Here is a 9,346-nt window from a genome sequence, read left to right on the forward strand (position 1 = left end):
GGAAAAAGTGGAATCACAAAAAACACTGGAATGTTTTTATGGAGAGAAAAAGGGCCGTAAGAAGTGTGAATCAAAAGATAAGATGGTAACAAGTACTGTACTCCATGTAACAATGAGGCTGGATCTAATGATTATTTATTTATTTAAATTCAAGTAATTAACAGATAATGTATTATTACTTTCAGAGTAGAGTGTAGAGATTCGTCTGTTGCAAAGAACCCTCAGGGCTCATTACACCAGGTGCCGCCTTAATGCCCATCTCCCAGATACCCCATCCCCCCACCCACCTCCCCTCCAGCAACCCTCAGTGTGTTTCCTACAGTTAAGAGTCTTCTATGGTTTGTCTCCCTCTCTGATGTTGTGTTATTTTATTTGTCCCTCACTTCCCCTATGCGGATCTATTAATTTTTATACCACATATAAGAAGTTATAAGTGGGTCGGAGTTTAAATTATAAGTGTGTGAATAGAACACACAAATGAAGAAATACATACATGCACCCGGCCCCCTGTTTCACTTTGCCTTTTTAAAGTTGGCTCCATGCCAAATGTGGAGCCGGACACGGGGCCTGAACTCACGACACTGAGATTAAGACCTGAGCTGAGATGAAGAGTCAGGTGCTTAACTGACTGGACCACCCAGGCACGCCCTCCTAGTCCCCTGTCACTGCTTTCCTTTCCCGTTCTTAGAAGATACCCTAAGGATACAGTCTTGAGATAGAAAAGTGGTGATAAGACTATCTGGGTGCTGTACACGGCTGAACCCACTTAAATCCTCTGTATACACTTGTAAGATTTGATGGGCAGGTGGGGATATGTACCAGTCTTCTGGACCCCCTAAACAAGACTCATAAATAAATTTCCTTGCTTCTTAAACTGCCACCCACCAATCTGAGGTGGTCTACCTCTTTCTTGGTTTAATCCCTGCCCTCCTCTTAAGGAGGGGGGCACGGTGTTAGGTTTAGATTACACACAGGAATTTCCTGGAATAGGGAAGCAACAACATGGCATGAAACACAATGATGACAGAATACACATTTTGTTTAATGTATACTAGTAATGTAAACCAACAAGTAACAAAATTGCTCTCTTGAATAAACCTTAATAGGTTTCAAAGGAAATAAGAATTGGTTATCTGACAAGAGAAAAGCTAATGTAGAATTCACTGTGAAAAAGAATGAAAAATCTCTGAGCAAGGAATACTCTGGTAAATACCTTACGACTGAAAGAAATCATACTGAAAATTAGAAAATATTTTTAATCAACTATTAATGAAGGTGGCCCACAGCTTGTATGGGATGGAGATGAAGTCATGCTGGAGGATAAGGCATACTCGAAACTGCGTAAACAAGAGAAGAAAGGGTGGATGAGAATGACTTCAACCTCTACCTCAAGAAGCTATTATAAAGGGTATCCAATGTTGGTTCCCCGGGTGGCTCGGTTGGTTAAGTGTCTGACTCATAGCTTTAGCTCAGGTTACTGAGATCAAGCCAAGCGACGGGCTCCACGCTCAGCATAGAGTCTGCTTGAGATCTTCTCCCTCTCCCTCTTCCCCTCGCCCCACTTGGGAAAGCTCTCTCTCTCCCCACCCCTCAAATAAACAAATAAAATCATTTAAAAAAAAAAAGAACATCCAATGGGAAAAAGGTAGTCTCCTCAACAAATGGTGTTAGACAAACTGGACAGCAGCATGCAAAGGAATGAAACTGGACCATTTTCTTTCACCATACACAAAACCAAATTCCAAATAGACTAAAGACATAAATGTGAGACACGAAGCTATTAAAATCCTAGAGGAGAATATAGGCAGTAACCTGTTTGACATCAGCCACAGCAACTTTTTCTAGGTATGTCTCCCAAAGCAATGGAAACAAAAGCAGAAATAGAGTACTGGGACTTCATCCAAATCAAAAGCTCCTCCACAGCAAAGGAAGTAATCAAGAAAACTAAAATGCAACCTACAGATAGGGAAAAGATATTTGCAAATGACATATCTGATAAAGGGTTAGTATCCAATATACATAAAGAACTTCTCAAACTCAACACCCAAAGAACAAATAATCCAGTGAAGAAATGGGCAGCAGACATGAACAGACATTTCTCCAAAGAAGCCATACAAATGGCCAACAGACACATGCAAAAATGCTCAACATCACTTGGTATCAGGGAAATACAATTCAAAACCACGATGAGATACCACCTCACACCAGGCAGAATGGCTAAATTTGATAAGTCAGGAAGCGAAAGATGTTGGGGGGGATGAGGAGAAGGCGGAACCCTCTGATACTGCCGGTGGGAATGCAAGCTGCTACAGCCCCTCTGGAAAAAGTATGGAGGTTCCTCACAAACTTCAATATAGATCTACCCTACGATCCAGCAATTGCTCTACTAGGTATTTACCCAAAGGATACGAACATAGTGATCTGAAGGGGCACCTGCACCACAATGTTTATAGGAGGAAAGTCCACAGTAGCCAATATACTGAGAGAGCCCAGATGTCCTCCAATGGATGAGTGGATAAAGAAGTGTGGTATATACATATACAATGGAATATTACTCCGCCACCAAAAAATGACTTCTTACCATCTGCCACACCATGGATGGAACTAGAGGGTATTATGCTAAACAAAATAAGGCAATCAGGGAAAGACAACTATCATACGATTTCACTCATATGTGGAAATTGAGAAACAAAACAGAGGATCAAAGGGGAAGGCAGGGTCAAACAAAATCAGATGGAATCAGAGAGGGGGACAAACCATAAAAGACTCTTAACTATAGGAAACAAACTGTGGATTGCTGGAGTGGATGTGGGGGGGCAGGGGGGGTATCTGGGCGAGGGGCACTAAGGAGGACACTTGATGTAAAGAACACTGGGTGTTTTATGCAACTGATGAATCACTAAATTCTACCTCTGAACGTAATAATACGCTACATGGTAACTGATTGAAATTAAATGAAACAATCCTAGAAGTCCTCGCCACAGCAATCAGATAACAAGAAGAAACGAGGGCATCCACATCGGCAAGGAAGAAGTCCAACGTTCCCTATTCGCAGACGGCATGATACTCTATGTGGAAAACCCAAAAGACTCCACCAAAATATTGCTAGGACTCTAACACGCATTCAATAAAGTCACAGGAGACAAACTCAAGGTACAGAACTCTGTTTTCTTTCTCTACCCCAATAATGAAGCAACAGAAATTAAGGAATCAATCCCATTTACAAGTGCATCAAAACCCATATGATACCTAGTTATAAACCTTGCCAGGGAGGTGAAACACCTGTACCCTGAAAACTATAAAACACTGGTGAAAAAATTGAAGACGACACAAAGAAATGGAAAACTATGCCATGCTCATGGATTAGAAGCACAAATATTGTTAAAATGTCTGCACTACCCAAAGCTATCTACACGTTTAACACAGTCCCTATCAAAATACCACCAGCATTTTTCACAGACCTAGAACAATCAATCCTAAAATTTGTATGGAACCACCAAAGACCCAGAATAGCCAAAGCAACCTTGAATAAGAAAAGCAAAGCTCGAGGCATCACAATTCTGGACGTCATGTTATATGACAATGGTGTAGTGAACAGAACGAGACGGCACAGCCACAAAAATAGCCACATCGATCAATGGAACAAACAGAAAACCAAGAAAGGAACCCACACCTATATGGTCAACTCATGTTGGGCAAAGCAGGGGAAAAGACCATCTCTCTAAGAAAGTGTGTTGGGAAAACTGGACAGCAACATCAAAAGAATGATATTGGACCACTTTCTTACACCATACACAAAAATAAATCAAAATGGATCGAAGACCTAATGTGAGACCTGAAGCCATCAAAATCCTAGAGTAGAGCACAACCTCTTTGGCAGCAGCTGTAGCAAATTCCTCCTAGATATGTCTCCTGAGGGAAGGAAACAGAAGCAAAAATAAACTATTGGGACTTCATCAAAATAACAAGCTTCTGCTCAGCAAAGGAAACAACAAAACTAAAAGGCAACCTGGAGAATGGGAGAAGATATTTGCAAATGACACATTTGATAAACGGTTAGTATCCAAAACATATAAAGTATTTATAAACCTCAACACCCGCACAACGAAGAATCCAACTAAAATATAGGCAGAAGATATGAATAGACATTTATCCAAAGCAGACATCCAGATGGCCAGCAGACACATGAAAATATGCTCAACATCACTGATCATCAGCGACAAACAAATCAAAACTACATGAGGGGGCGCCTGGGTGGTTCAGTCCTTAAGCGTCTGCCTTTGGCTCAGGGCGTGATTCTGGAGTCCTGGGATGGAGCCCCATTCAGGCTCCTAGGGGGGCAGGGAGCCTGCTTCTTCCTCTCCCACTCCCCTGCTTGTGTTCTGTCTCTCATTGGCTGTTTCTCTCTCTCTGTCAAATAAATAAATAAAATTTAAAAAAAACTACAATGAGATATCAACTCATACGTATTAGAATGGCTAACGTCCCTGCCTTTAAACACTTAAAAAAAAAAAAAAGATCTTATTTACTTATTTGTCAGAGAGTGAGCACAAACGGGAAGTGGCAGGCAGACAGGGAGGGACAGGCAGAGAGAGAAGCAGACTCACCGCTGAGCAGGGAGCCCGATACCGGGCTTGATCCCAGGACCCTGGGATCAAGACCTGAGCCAAAGGCAGAGGCTTCACCGACTCAACCGCCCAGGCATCCTGCCTTTAAAAGCTTTTCAAGAAAGTCTAGAAGTTCTGCAAGAGATTTGTGTGTGGGTTTTTGCCATGGGGCTTGTGACATGAGTTCTCTATCTTTCTCTCTGGAAGCTGTTCCAAATTGCTTTAGCGTTAGAGTTATATTTTTCTATAGCACAGTAAACTAAGTGTGCTATTACATTAAAAATCGAAAAGTTTATATTACCTGTCCCCCATACTTATAAAGAATTGAAATCTTTATTTCTATATTAATGATTTCATCTGCAAAACCATGTGACCTCTGTGTGCCACATGTTGGGAATCCTTTCCTTCAAAAGGAGGATAAAACCCCTCATGTCAAAATACAAACAAACAACTCCTCACCTCCAACAATAAAAAGAAATTACTACGAATTTTTATGTAAACATCAGGTTACCAGCATAGCCATCATGTACACTGTCAGTTTTCCTGGCCAACATTTTCAGGAGTACTTACTTTGAGAAAGAGCAAGGCCTTCTAACTTGGAACTAAATCCCCAAATCTACTGCTTATTAGAGTCAGATGTAAGTTTTGGGTACACTGTGACCCACCTTTCTGTGAGGATTAGATGAGGTTATAAATGTATGGAACCCAGGAGAGAGAAGTGGCTGCCATATAGTACACACCCTATAAATCAGAGTTTTAATTCTAACCCTTGTTATTAAAAAAGCTCAAAAAATGGACCTATTGTCGTAAGCGTAGCCAAGTCGTGCTTGGTCAGCTATTTGCAATCATACAGCACAGATCAAAATGACGTAGTTAACAGAGCTGTGACCTTAGCTTTCTGCCTATAAGATTCGTAAGCGCATACAAACTGGAGCAGGTAGCTTTGGAGTGACAGCGTCATTAGAGGTGTCTTGCAGAGAAGATGGGCACCTCACAAATTTGAAAGGATGGGACCCTGGAGGTGCCCCTTCAGTCACCTGCCATTTAGGAAGGGTCCAATTGCAAAACAGAGATGCAATCCAGACACAGCGGAGCACGGGCGAGTCTAGTCCTACGTTACTCACAGCCTTTCAGAGTCTTCAGTTCCAGAGAATAGAAAAACACCAACTCATTTTATGAAGCTAGTATCAGCTTGAGAGCAAAATCCAAGCCACTATATAGAAGTGTGTGCTAATGACACTCACGAGGATAGTCATAAAACTTCTAAACAAATTATTAAGATGTAAGTTATTCAGAAACATAATACATCGTGACTGTTCCCTCCCAGTAATGTATGGTTGGTTTAAACATAGGACAATATGTATGTCATTCACCACATTAACAGATTAATGAAGGTAAGAATCCTAAATGTTTGGTGTTTGGTGGAAGTCAACATATGTTCAATACAAATATTCGTAGTAAACGAGAATAAGAATAGAACTTCCTTTACATTACAGTAAATAGAGTAAAATGTGGAAGTTTTTCTAATTTATCAGGAATAACATTGTGACCAGTTCTTTTCAACACTGTACTGGGTGGGTCTGTCCAATGTTGTAAAATGAGAGAAAAAAGAAAAGGAAAACGTTTAAAATGGCAGAAACAAACTGTCAGTGTTCAAAGATGACATAATTGTGCATGCTTGAAACTCAAAATGGATGCTGATGTACACTGATTAAATCATACATAGCATATATCTGAGTGTATCAGCTCAATCAGAATATAACATTTCAAAAAACTGACATAATTTTTGATAGCATCTACTACTTAGAAGAAGTTTTTCTTTAAAGATGTATTTATAAATTTGAGAGAGAGAGAGGGAGGGAAGAAGGGAGGAAGGGAACAGAGGCAGAGGGACAGAATCTTTCAAGCTGACTCCCCACGGGGCACAGAGCCCAACTCGGGGTCCACCCCATGCCCAAGGAATTATGACCTGAGCTGAAACCAAGAGTCAGCTGCTTAAGTGACTGAGCCACCCAGGCGCCCCCTACTTAGAATAAGTTTAACACAAGATTTCAAAAGATTCTTTGGAGGAAGTCTGTAAAACTTTATTGAGAGAATTTCAACAGTGAAGTACCCCACATAAGAGTAGTCTGCATGTTTCAGCTTGTCCTTGTTTAAATCTGGGGCTGTCCTTCACCTGTAAGATAAGGACGTTAACAGTGGGAAACATTACTCAGCAGAATTGTATTTCGAGTAAACTAATGGTACAGGAAGGACACTATACTTTTCATTGTATAAGACAGAATTCCAAGCATATATTTTACCAGTATGTTTTGAACACACCACACTTTCCACTGGTACAACAAAACACGAAGACAGTTGAGGTTCGCAACACACAAAACCAAAGGAGCCTATTAAAGGTAGTTTCAAATGGAAAGCAAAAACCGAACGTAGTTTTACAAAAACTACATACAACACACAAAGAACTGAAAAACAAATTTAGGTGTAAGTATCCTTCTTGAACTTGAAATAATATTCTCAATATATGATGCTGAAGTAATAATGCCAAGCTGGTTACTGTTTAAGTGATGTTAGCAGAGAAACTACTAAGTACCACATGTAATTTATTCTTTGTTATGCTTAAGTGGAAAACTGTTTTTGTCAGCTAGTTGATCCCTTATGCCGTTGATCAAGTAGGGTAACCGTTTGCCGTGCCGGTGTGTGCCCTAACGGTGTTCCAGTTTGTCGAATAGATTATATGGTCACGTACTTCACACCTGTCAGAATGGGTAAAACTAACAACCCAGGAAACAAGAGATGTAGGCGAGGATGTGGAGAAAGGGGAACCCTCTTACACTCTTGGTGGGAATGCAAACTGGTACAGTCCCTGTGGAAAACCGTATGGAGGATCCTAAAACAGTTAAAAAGAGAACTAACCACCTTGTGAACCCAGCAGTTACAAGAGGAGGTTTTTACCCAAGGGACACAAAACTACAGAGTCAAAGAGCTACAAGCATAATCAACAATAGCCAAAGTATGGAAAGGGCCCAAACGTCCATCGACTGATGAATGGATAAAGAAGAGGTGGTATACGGTGGAATATGACTGAGGCATCAGAATGATGAAATCTTGCCATTTGCAATGATGTGGATGGACCTAGAGTGTATTATGCTAACAGAAATAAGGCAGTCAGAGAAAAACACATAACATGATTTCACTCATATGCGGAATTTAAGAAAAGAAACAGATGAATGAAATGGGACAGGGAAAAAAAAAGAGGGAAGCAAACCATGAGACTCTTAACTACAGAGAACAACCTGAGTGTTGATGGAGGAAGATGGGTCGGGAATGGGCTAAATGGGTGACGGGTATTAAGGAGGCACTTGTTGTGATGAGCACTGGGCGTTAGATGTAACTGATGAATCACTAAATTCTACTCCGGAAACCAATATTACACTACGTGTTAACTAACTAGAATTTAAATAAACATTTGGGAAAAAAAAAATAATAACAGCAGGATTAGGTATCCAGGTCTCCATAGAGAAGCCCAAAGAGCAACCATTGTGTTTTGTTGTTTTCAGCGGCAGTCAAATCTCAATTCACATGTTAAAATTTGACCAAAGATGTTGTCTGATATAAAAAAAGAAAACTCGTGCAAAATGGAACATCTTTGTATTCTATGTACGGTAGCCAACAGAACCACAGAACACACAAATCAGCATTAAAAATGAGCGTAATATATCTGAATTGAAATCCATATATATATGAGTAAACATGGGTTCCGAAGTTAAGGGATTCTCCGAGAATCACACAAGTTATGTTAGAGCTGGTAGTAGAACCTACTTCAGTGCCTCAGCATAATATTTAATCCAAATGAATTTTGTGTTTGATAAAAGCAGAACCTACAAAAGTATCTCAATATTATCAGGTCTCTGCCAGATTATTTATACTCAAAAAAAGGAACTGTTTTCATATTTTATGATTTAATAAGGCTTTGACCCACTTTGTTTCTATGTCCACTAGTGTGTAAGTCAGGCCGTCAGGATGTTCGGGTTTGAACTACTGGGGACAGTGTCTTCATATGTAAACTCTGTTTTGAATGTATCCTGAAAGTTATATCTACTTAAATAAAGATATTATATTCAGGAAAAGACCCTCATACTTTGCACTGTGAATGGATAACATACCTGCTTCCGGCATTTTAATGGGCTCTAAGAAGGGCAGGCTTGTCCCCTTGACCTCAGGGTCATCTTCAGTTATACCCCCAGCCTTTGCCTGAGGCAGCTCCTGGAGATCAGCCTCCAGGTCCGGTCCTTGAAACACAAACGTAATCAAAATTTAAGCAGTGAATATGAAATACAAATAAATAAGAGCCTATAGGCTAGTGTGATAAAAAAAAAAAGATGTGATGGAAACATGCATTGCCCATTCTTGTTTCCCCGTAGTACGATATGCTTTATTTCAAGTGACATTCTAAAGATAAAGCCCACTGCACTTTATTTCCTTTATATTACCGTAGTGTTCTAAGAAGAGAGAGCATCAGCTATCTAAGAAAACAAGTCTACACCATGCGTAAGAGTTTATTTAAAAGGAGAATATAGTTTTCTGAAGGATTAGCTGAGTGTGTGTGTGGGCATGTCACAAATCCTACACTAGTGACACCCATTCCGTATTAGGGCAACCCGCAAGTTATTTTGTCAAATCTTACTAGTTCGATTTAAGTGCAAAGTCCCTGTAGGGAACTTAGGATAAAGGAGTCA

At 40.2% G+C, this 9,346-nt stretch overlaps 1 long non-coding RNA gene across 1 annotated transcript; it reads right to left on the minus strand.

The window, feature by feature from the left end:
- Positions 1 to 6,669: 6,669 nt before the first annotated feature.
- LOC121104890 lies at positions 6,670 to 9,109 on the minus strand. Its single transcript, XR_005837255.1, has 2 exons — positions 8,774 to 9,109; positions 6,670 to 6,783 (listed from the first exon to the last, which is right to left on the minus strand). It is a non-coding gene; the product is annotated as an uncharacterized LOC121104890 (long non-coding RNA).
- Between the last annotated feature and the right edge of the window lie 237 nt (positions 9,110 to 9,346).

The sequence above is a fragment of the Ursus maritimus genome, unplaced genomic scaffold (assembly GCF_017311325.1).
Source record: "Ursus maritimus isolate PB19 unplaced genomic scaffold, ASM1731132v1 scaffold_231, whole genome shotgun sequence".
NCBI classification, from domain to species: domain Eukaryota; kingdom Metazoa; phylum Chordata; class Mammalia; order Carnivora; family Ursidae; genus Ursus; species Ursus maritimus.